The sequence below is a fragment of the Dama dama genome, chromosome 16, assembly GCF_033118175.1.
Source record: "Dama dama isolate Ldn47 chromosome 16, ASM3311817v1, whole genome shotgun sequence".
NCBI classification, from domain to species: domain Eukaryota; kingdom Metazoa; phylum Chordata; class Mammalia; order Artiodactyla; family Cervidae; genus Dama; species Dama dama.
The window spans coordinates 7,396,872-7,408,201 of NC_083696.1; the positions used below are offsets into that span (position 1 = coordinate 7,396,872).

Consider the following 11,330-nt stretch of genomic DNA (forward strand, 5'->3'; position numbering starts at 1 on the left):
GAGTCTGGAAGGAATATTTGGGGAAGGCTTTTCCGAGAAGTCTTCCTCTAATTTTCTAATTGGAAATTTGAATAATGAGCAAAACCTAGCCAAGCAAGGACAAGAGGTATTTGGGATGGAAGGGAAGGTTGCCCACTGACTGGGGAGAAGTCGCAAAGGTTACTGCACTTAAGGGGAAGGGTGTGGATGAGTATGTGAAGGACATGATTGAGTCTGGGAGCCATAGGGTGGGGGCGTGTGGAAGAAGAGCAGAGGAAGCTGGAGAACACTGCGGGGTTGCTATCGGTGTTCAGTCACTCAGTCATGTCCGACTCTTGGAGACACCATGGACTGCAGCCTGCCAGGCTTCCCTGTCCTTCACTATATCCCAGAGTTTGCTCAAATTCATGTCCATTGTCAGCAATGCTATCTAACCTTCTCATCCTCTGCCATATCATTTTCCTTTTGCCTTTGATCTTTCCCAGCATCAGGGTCTTTTTCCAAGACTCTTTGCATCAGGTGGCCAAAGTACTGGAGTTCCATCATCAGTCTTTCCAATGAATATTCAGGGTTGATCTCCTTTAGGATTGACTGGTTTGATCTTTGCTATTCAAGGGACTCGCAAGAGTCTTCTCCAGCACTGCAATTCAAAAGTGTCATTTCTTAGATGCTCAGACGTCTTCTCAGTCCAGCTCTCAGATCTGTACAAGACTATTGGAAAAGCCATGGCTTTGACTATGCAAATCTTTGTTGGCAAAGTGATGTCCCTGCTTTTTAATACACAGTCTAGGCTTGTCATAGCTTTCCTTCCAAAGAGCAAGTGTCTTTTAATTTCACGGCTGCAATCACTGTCCACAGTGATTCTGGAGCCCAAGAAAATAAAATCTGTCACTACTTCCCCTATATGGGGACCCAAACATAGAGAAAGTTTGATACAGTTCCAAGGACTTTAACAAGCAGGGACCCATTGGGGTGTTTTAAAGCAGAAACTTGATGTGATGTGATTTGCATTTTAGGAAAAAGCCCTCAGGTTCTCTGAAAACCAGAGGTGAACATCCAGTTCTCAAAGGAGGTTTAAAGAACCATGGAAGACTTGCAGGAGGGGCCTTCTGGGTCCTCCTTCGAGTCTCGGTTTTTCCGAGGGCGCTCTGGTTTCCCCCCTCTGGGTGACTTTTGGCCAGCCTCTCCTGAGGGACCAAGCCCACCCACAAACCCAGCTGCACTGCCCTGGCTTTCTCCAGCCTGGAAGAGACACTGTCGGCAGCCAACAATTTATCTCTGTACCGTCCTCCAGTGGAGAAGTCAAAAAGCTGTAAATCACTGGTCACACCCCAGGAGGGAAGGTTGGGACCACATTATTTCATGACCAGGAGGAATATGAACTTTTCCCCTGGGGAAGGGCACATGCATTTCATTAGGACCCAAAGGGATGCCATGCACCAATGCAGGTGGACACCTGTCTGGGTTGAATGACTGGTCCACACAGGGGCCCTGTGAGTGCAAAGCAAATGGACTGGATATTAGCTGGCTCTGATCCAAGAGCTCCCAAACTGTGTCCTGTCTGAAGGAGGCCACCTTTCCCCCCGGGTGTAGCAATTTCCAATTACTCCAGCAGGAAGAAGGAATAGGGGAAATTCCACAACACGACAGCCAGGCCCCTCCGGGAGGCTTGTTCTGAAGGCTCCTCACCTCTGAGCTCCTTACACGCTGCCCACCCACAGGCTTCTTTATGAAGTTCAGCCAACAGAGCCCCCAGCCCCCAGAGGGAAATGGCCTAATTAAAATCACACTTCTCGCCGCCAAATTGGAAATGCTAGTCTCCGCTCCAAGAATGTCTTGGAAAAGGATCTGGAGTTGAGTGAGTCTTTCCCAGAAGGGATTTTTCCTGTAAAAAAAAAATGGCAAATACCGCAGATAGTGAAGGCGGCGGGAGGAGGGCGGGTGTCTCAATTTTAAATTTTCTGCTGGTCCAAGGCTCCCCTTTCTTTCCCTCTGTGCCCTGGTTTCTTGTTATGTGCTATGGAACGTCCACCTCCTCTCCGCCCTGAATCTTGTAAGGCTCACAAGAGGAAAATTCCTCATCAAGCCCCACAGTTTGTGCAATGCAGTGATAGAAGGTAAGAACACCGGAACAGCAAGGCTTGTGTTTGCTTTCTGACTTTCACTGTTTAATATCTGGACAGGGTATTTTATCGTTTGAAACCATGGTTCTCTTATGTATTTAATAGGGATGATAGGCATCTCAGGGAAATGGTAAGTGCTTGACATATTCTGAGTTCTAGAAAAGTAAGATAGCTCTCTTTATTATAATTACCAGATTCCTTTGCACTTCAAGACTGTTATCAGTAAAGAGTTATTGGAGTAAGGCATGAAGGAATTACAAATTGAATGCCTGCCCAGTAGCCATTGGACCTTAGAAAAGTAATTTGCCCCCATGAGTCTCAATATTGTATTCTATAAAAGAAGAATTTGGAATGGACCAGTCTCTATGATCCTTTCTAGGTCTAGTATCTCAGAATTCTAGACCTAAAAAAATTGATTTCACTGTTCACTTACCCATTCATTCAACAAATATTTCAAATAAAATTCACTCTTTATTCAGCCCTTTACTGTATGCCCTAAACAGGATGTGTGCATGTAGCACATGGACATAGATGACCTCATGTAGTTTCCATGTATGCTTGGATGCTCAGTCATGTGTGACTCTCTGTGGCCCCATGGACTATAGCCCACCAGGCTTCTCTGTCCATGGGATTTTCCCGGCAAGAATACTGGAGTGGGTTGCCATTTCCTGCTCCAGGGGATCTTCCTGATGCAGGGATCCAACCCATCTCCTTAGGCCTCCTGCATCTGCAGGTGGGTTCCTTACCACTCACGCCACCTGGGAAGCCCACAGCCCTCATAACAATACAATTTATAATCCTCAAATATCTTTCTTCTGTTTTGAAGTTTGCTGAGAGTCTGAGTCTCTCCTATTTAATCGATCTTCTTTGGCATAGAGATGCTAATTTTAAATAAATGTTTTATCTGCATAATGGAGGAGAAAATAAAAGCTAACATTTATGAAGTGTTTGCTATGTGCCAGACCCTGAAATCAATCCTTCGCAAACTGTATCAAACTCTTCTGCACCACCTTAAATTTTCTTAGTGCTGCCTTCTCCTGTCTCTAAACTGCTGGTGTCATCTCAGTTTTTATATCTTCTTTTCAAGGAGTAGTTCAGAAGCTTGCCTCTGTGGCCAATTACCTCTGCTTATGTCTGGATGGATCCTACCTCTTGGGTCTGGTCATTAGCTTCCCCGGGAAGGTCAGCCTCCCACCCCGTGTTTGCCTCTGCAAAGCCAGGCTGATCAACTAGATGTACTCAGACACTCAGTCACGTCTGATTCTTTGCAATTCCACGGACTGTAGCCCACCAGTCTCCTCTGTCTTTGAGATTTTCCTGGTAAGAATACTGTAGTGGGTTGCCATTTCCTACTCCAGGGGATTTTCCTGACCCGGGGATTGACCCCACATCTCTTAAGTCTCCTGTATTGGCAGGCAGGTTCTTTACCGCTAGCACCACTGGGGAAGACCAGCTAGCTACACGTCCTGAATTTCAAGTTTCCTTTGCTACTTCCGGACTTGGAAGAAATTCACAGCACGGGGTGGGAAGATCAGATTTTATGAGCAGTTGTCAAAAGAGCCAGAGGCAGTAGTGCAGAAACATTGGGTGTTAACTGTGAGAGACAACATGCCAAAGGGGACGTTGAATCCTCTTTTCTTCCTCTGGGGAAACGATTCTCTCCACTAACTGCCCAGAGATGGCCCACATGACAAAGTGGATCCACCTCTTACAATACAGTCGTGTCTCTTCATGATTTACCATGAAACAGCAGACAGCATGGTAGTGTATCACCTTGCATTTATGTCCATCCCTCCATGCCTCAGTTTACTTTTCTCACATTCTTCCTACCCTGGGATGTCATCTGCCGAAATTAAAAATTTACACTTAGTCCTCACATCAAGCTCTGTTTTCTGGGGAACCTGGGCTAAAACCATACAGTATCATATTTACTTCTCACAGCAACTCTATGGCATAGGAAATATTTTTATTCCCAATTTACAGAGAAGTACCTAAAGATGTCTGACGAGGCCTTACAAACAGCTGTGAAAAGAAGGGAAGCAAAAAGCAAAGGAGAAAAGGAAAGATATGCCTATTTGAATGCAGAGTTCCAAAGAATAGCCAGGAGAGATAAGAAAGCCTTCCTCAGGGATCAATGCAAAGAAATAGAGGAAAACAATAGAAGGGAAAGACTAGAGATCTCTTCAAGAAAATTAGAGATACCAAGGGAACATTTCATGCAAACATGGGCTCAATAAAGGACAGAAGTGGTAGGGACCTAACAGAAGGAGAAGATATTAAGAAGAGGTGGCAAGAATACACAGAAGAACTGTACAAAAAAGATCTTCATGACCCAGATAATCACAATGGTGTGATCACTCACCTAGAGCCAGACTTCCTGGAATGTGAAGTTAAGTGGGCCTAAGGAAGCATCACTACGAACAAAGCTAGTGGAGGTGATGGAATTCCAGTTGAGCTATTTCAATTCCTAAAAGATGATGCTGAAAAATATGCCAGCAAACTCAGAAAACTCAGCAGTGGCCACAGGACTGGAAAAGGTCAGTTTTCATTCCAATCCCAAGTTAAAGCAATGCCAAAGAATGCTCAAACTACCACACAATTGCACTCATCTCACAGGCTAGTAAAGTAATACTCAAAATTCTCCAAGCCAGGCTTCAGCAATACGTGAACTGTGAGCTTCCAGATGTTCAAGCTGGTTTTAGAAAAGGCAGAGGAACCAGAGATCAAATTGCCAACATCCGCTGGACCATTGAAAAAGCAAGAGCGTTCCAGAAAAAAATCTATTTCTGCTTTATTGACTATGCCAAAGCCTTTGACTGTGTGGATCACAATAAACTGTGGAAAATTCTGAAAGAGATGGGAATACCAGACCACCTGACCTGCCTCTTGAGAAATCTGTATGCAGGTCAGGAAGCAACAGTTAGAACTGGACATGGAACAACAGACTGGTTCCAAATAGGAAAAGGAGTATGCCAAGACTGTATATTGTCACCCTGCTTATTTAACTTATATGTAGAGTACATCATGAAAAATGCTGGGCTGGAGGAAGCACAAGCTGGAATCAAGATTGCCAGGAGAAATGTCAATAACCTCAGATATGCAGATGATACCACCCTGATGGCAGAAAGTGAAGAACTAAAGAGCCTCTTGATGAAAGTGAAAGAAGAGAGTGAAAAAGTTGGCTTAAAGCTCAACATTCAGAAAACTAAGATCATGGCATCTGGTCCCATCACGCCATGGCAAATAGATGGGCAAACAGTGGAAACAGTGGCTGATTTCATTTTTCTGGGCTCCAAAATCACTGCAGATGGTGATTGCAGCCATGAAATTAAAAGATGCTTACTCCTTGGAAGGAAAGTTATGACCAATCTAGACAGCATATTAAAAAGCAGAGACATTACTTTATCAACAAAGGTCCGTCTAGTCAAGGCTGTAGTTTTTCCAGTGGTCATGTATGGATGTGAGAGTTGGACTATAAAGAAAGCTGAACACCGAAGAATTGATGCTTTTGAACTGTGATGTTGGCAAAGACTCTTGAGAGTCCCTTGGACTGCAAGGAGATCCAACCAGTCCATCCTAAAGGAGATCAGTCCTGGGTGTTCACTGGAAGGACTGATGTTGAAGCTGAAGCTCCAATACTTTGGCCACCAGATGCGAAGAGCTGACTCATTTGAAAAGACCCTGATGCTGGGAAAGATTGAGGACAGGAGGAGGAGGGGATGAAAGAGGATGAGATGGTTGGATGGCATCACCAACTTGATGGACATGGTTTTGGGTGGATTCTGGGAGGTGATGATGGACAGGGAGGCCTGGCATGCTGCGGTTCATGGAGTCACAAAGAGTCTGACATGATTGAGTGACTGAACTGAACTGAACCTAAAGGTATAAGATGAAGTGGCCAATATCACAAAGCAAAAAAGAAAAAACACACATTAACACTTAGACCAAAGACTGCCTTACTTCCAATACAACAGTCTTAACCAATATCCCATATCTATTATAAAAATCATTTGTGATGAAACATGCAATCAGTAAGTATCTACTGAGTATCTTCTATGAGCCAGGCACTCTATCAGGCATTAGAAAATTAATGGTAAATAAAACACACACAATCCTCATTCAAAAGATGCTCAGTATATTTTGAACACATATATTAAAATAAGTAACTTTAGTTACTATGACAAATACCATTATCTCAGTAGATTAATACAATAAACCATTCTTACTCATATCACAGTGTAATGAGAATATTCCCCATCATCAACCTTGCAACAGTAATAACAGAATTAAGACTAGTTCAGTGTGATATGAAATCATACAGAAAGGAGCTCAACTATGAGAGGAACAGAGAAAAATACTCAATGCTTAAACCGATATTCTGGGAAGAACTGGCTGTGCCAAAGGGCTGAATTAAAGTGGTGGGTTTTTAAATTTTTCTTCTTAAAATTGATAATTTCTTTAAAGAGCAGCTTTAGGTTTACATAAAACTTGAGCAGAAAGTACAGAAAATTTCCACATACCTCCTCTTCTTCACCCCCACTCCTGCCTTTCCCCTGTTATCAACGTCGTGCATTCCTGTGGTATGTTTGTTGCCATGGGTAAACCAATATTTGTAAATTATTGTTAATTAAGGTCGCTAGTTTACATTAGGGTTCACTATGTGTGTTAAAATGTTGTGTTCTATCAACCCCATGACAGGTAACCGTCTGTCAAGCAGAATTATGATGCAGTTTACTTGAGTCTCTTCTAGCCTTTCCTGCTTCAGTCTATGCCTTCTGCATCAGCAGATTTACCCTTCCACTGCTCTAATTATGAACTTTTTGCTCTTCAGAATCCATTCATGGCTGCCCGTTGTTCTGAAGACCAAATCTCAAATCCTTAGCTGCCTAGATTTGAAGGTCTGCCTACTTCCCCATGTTCATCTCCAATAGCTTCCCTATTGTCTTTTGTTTCCCTATTTCTAACCTGCTACTCTAGCAAAATTTCACCATTTGCCAGTCATGTAGCACAATTTATGTGAAACTATTTTTTTCTCCCTACCTGTACTTAAACCATTCCCTCTATTTGGAACACCCCACTGACATATGCTTATAGTTGGCCTACCCTTTAGAGCCAGCTCCAAAGTCAATTCTTAGATTTCCAGCTGATGATCTCTCTTTCTTCTGGGTTCTTCTGTACTTAAACTTCCTGCTTATTATGAGACATTGAGTACATTGAGCCTGGTATTTTATGAAGCCCTGTTCACTCATTACCTTCCCCAAGTGAAAGCTACACTTACACATCCTTGCCTCCATAATCCTAAGCATAGGACTGCTCACTTATCCCAGGTGCACAAATATGTTTAAGTGTCATCTTGTCATCAGGACTTATGTGTCCTTCCTTCCCCCTTTATTAAATCCTAGGGCATAATTCTTACCCAGATTATACCAGAATGCAATTCCTGGTAACTAGCTGTATTACTAGCAAAATGGATGGATGCTTAATCACTGTAGAATGAAGGCATCAGTTCCTCTGTCTGAATTCACAACATCCTATGATTCTAACTTGTCCCTCTCTGGATTTCAACCCTGATGTAGCCATCGCTGTTGATGACCACACATTCCTTTCTCTCCTTCAGCAGTTGTGAGTCACAAACGGATCATTGTACTCACAGCTAGACAACTTTCCTTGGCCAAGGGTAAGTTACTCTACTCAGACGGCCTAGGAGGTAGCCCTTATCCTTCAACCTCTTTGGATCCCTGTGGACACAAGAATTAACTAATATGGGATCACAAGGCTGGATCCCTGCCCCCAAAATGGGACAACTCTGTGGCACCAATGATGCTTCAGAGTCGCCCATTAGACATGGTTGATGTTTTGCCTAGATTCTTCCTTTGTTCTGTTATCTGAGGTCCTGTTGCCTTTTCTATGATGAGCTCCTCTACTACTGAGGAATTTTAGAAAACAAGGGAAATTGCTAATTTACACACAGAACACCATTTCAGTGTACTCAAACATGAACAAAAATGTCTATAACTCAATCTCTGTGTGATATCAACCAGTCAGCCCAGCTATAGCCTCCCATTGATGTGTCCTTTTGGCTTTCTGCATCTCCAAAGAATAAAAGTAATCTTTGACTTGTGCCAGCCATAATTTCTCATTCATCTTAAAATAAAAAATTCAGTCTAAATCTTTGTCCACTCATTTGCAACCCAAGGCCATAACACTATGCATTTTGCATTTTTCCAAGATTTACTTCTTCGTATTACAGCTTCCATATTTCTTTCCTTTATATTTCTTTCTCCCCCTGAGATCACAGCTGAATCTCTACTGGCTCTCAGGGACCATGGAGCAATAATTCGAAGTGGCTTGGTAGAGAGTTCCATGGCAGAGGGCCAGTCCTCCCTTCCAACAACTCAACCCTAAGAGAATGGAGAAGAAAAATAGAGCACCCTGGAGGAAAGGATCCTTGAAAAGTCCCTTCTCACTTAGCGAGAATGAAAAAGTTCTATTCATGACTTTTACCACCAGGTTTAGGCCTCTGCTGAAAAACAACAAGGAATTTGGAATATCTGTTTAAAATGAGTGTAAATATTTACCCACATATGCTGAAATATTCTAGTGACATTTAGTCTGATGCACACTGCCAGGAGAGAAGCAAGCTTCTGAGCCAAACACAGGAATACTTTTTTTTTTAATCTTCCCTGGGAGTAGAGCAAACATTTGCAATGATATAAAATGTATTAAATTCACTGACCCTGGAATTCATAACTGGTTATGCATCAAGTATTATCATCTTGTTCAGAACCCCAATGTTTGCAAACTTCATATTCTTGGCTCTTCTCATTAATCTTCAAGAGCAGGAACAGGGTTATCCATATTATTATCATTATTATAATTAAACAAGCAGCAACGCATGCACATGTTTGTCTTAATGTTATAATAATCTCAGTATGATTATTAAATATATGCCTTGTTTTGCAGAGTGCTTAATAGTTGGCAAAGAATTTTTATACATCTGATCTAGGATATGGGAGGCACTCAAATGTTTGTTAATCACTCCCACTTACTTTATGGCAGATTCTTTGCTAAGCACCATAGGTATGTGTTCTCATTTAATAGAAGGCTGGATGAACTAAGTTGGTATTATTTTTCATTTCTACAGGTGAAAAATCTGAGGCTCAGCGTGGACAAATGATTAGAAAAGACATTTGATTAAAAGACTTGCATTAAATATCCATTATGTATCAGATGTTGCATTAGATGTTGGGAAAACACACACACACACACACACAAAATCTGCCCATGCCAGGGAATTTACACAGATTAGTGACAGAGGGATTAGTGAGATGGTTGGCTGGCATCAGCCACTCAATGGACATGAGCTTGAGCAAACTGTGTGAGATAGTGAAGGACAGGAAAGCCTGGCGTGCTGCAGCCCATACGGTTGCAAAGAGCTGGACACGACTGAGCGACTAAAGAACAACAAACAAGAAAAGTGAGAGAGGAAGGCACACAAATAATTAGAAAATACCACGGCTGCTACCAGTAGCTTAAGTACAACAATGGGAACACAGAGAATAAAACAAATACAAGATAAAGCAAAGTTTAATGACAGAGATTGAGGTCCTTACTAAGATAGAGATTGAGATCCGTATTAAGACTGAGCAGGAGTGTGTGTGGAAGAGGGTGGAGACAGGGGCCATGCTTAGGGAGAGCATCTCAGGGGGCATATGCTCATATTCTGCATAAAATAGTGGATGCACGATACCTATCAGGGACTGGGGATACTTGCTCCGGTTGTAACGGAGGGTACATGCAGGGAAGAATGCTGGGAGATGCTCAGATTCTGGTACCACTAGGGGCTTTGAATGCTGTGCTATGGGGCTGGGATCACACAACCAGCAAATGGCAGAGCAGGGCCCCAAACCCTTAGGCCTGCTTAGTACAGAACTCTCTATCACCCCTGTAATACATCCCTGCTCTGCGTGCGCTTCGGAGGCCACGTGCTCTCATGTGCTCAGGAGTCCACGTGTCCATTTTTCTTCCACTTTTTGAAGTTATTATTTTTCACATACAAAAATCTGTACACAATTGATGTATACAACTTGACAAGTTTGGAGGTAAGCGCACACCCAGGAAACCATCGCAAGCGTCTAAACCATAAATCTGTATCACTTTCAAAAGCTTCCTCCTCACCTCTTGTTTATTTATAATTATTATTAGTTTATGATGAGAACATCTAATATAAGATCATATTCCGCATTTTTAGGGGTGTTGGGAGCACTGGTGAAGATTGGTTAGTCAGCCAACAGCAGTACAAATCACAAAAGTATTTTTATTTTTTAAATTAATTTTTATGGGAGTATATTTGATTTACAATGTTGTGCTAGTTCCTACTATTCAGTAAAGTGAATCAGCTATATCTATATCTATTTCTCTTTCTCTCTCTATATATATATATAGCTGATTCACTTTGCTGCTTTTTTGGTTTTCCTTCTCACTTAGGCTTTGAGCATTTTCAGTGACTGGAATAAATCCGAGAAAAGTTATGCACAGACAGAAGACTTTTTGAAGATTTCAAAGACGAGAAAAGGAAGTTTGTAAGCGCATAAAAACATTTGTAAGTTCCTTGGCCCTGCTAAAGTGTTTAGATGTTGTGTGTTCTTTGTAAATCGCTAATGTTCCTTGTGAATGTATTTACCAGGATGTTTTTATTTATTTGTGTTTTTTTAAGCTGGTGATGCTTTGGAACATTCCATGAGGTCCGCTCTCCAAGCAGACTGATTCCCAGGACTGGGCTAGACAGATCCGAAAGAAGAGGCTCATGTCCTTTCCCTGTGTCTAAAATCTTTCCCCTGTTTACTCATGTGACCAATTTCCATTCACTCCCTAGGTCTCAGAGAAGTCTTGCTTGACCTACAGCCTAGGCCAGACCTTTAGATATGCACTTTTTTAGTACTCTGCACTTCTCTGTCATGTAACTGATCACAATTAAAATGTAAACAACCACTTAATGTAAGTGTTAGCATTGTGTTCCTGTCCTTTTTCTCCACCATTCCCTGTGATACTTGGGTAAAGGGGAAGTGTAGTTCACTGCTGGCACTCAATAGTCGTTGAACAAATATAAGTTGAAAGAATTAATGAAAATCAGACTAAAATCAGGACAGATCATCAAGGTAGCCAATCAGGTGTTTAAATAAGTCATTAGTACCCAAAGGATCCCACTAGTGTTTACAAACAAGGAAA

General features: G+C 42.1%; 1 long non-coding RNA gene across 1 annotated transcript; it reads left to right on the plus strand.

The window, feature by feature from the left end:
* The first annotated feature begins 1,957 nt into the window (after positions 1 to 1,957).
* LOC133071370 (uncharacterized) lies at positions 1,958 to 10,944 on the plus strand. The gene is made up of 3 exons (XR_009696413.1): positions 1,958 to 2,096; positions 10,590 to 10,704; positions 10,819 to 10,944. It is a non-coding gene; the product is annotated as an uncharacterized LOC133071370 (long non-coding RNA).
* Positions 10,945 to 11,330: the final 386 nt, after the last annotated feature.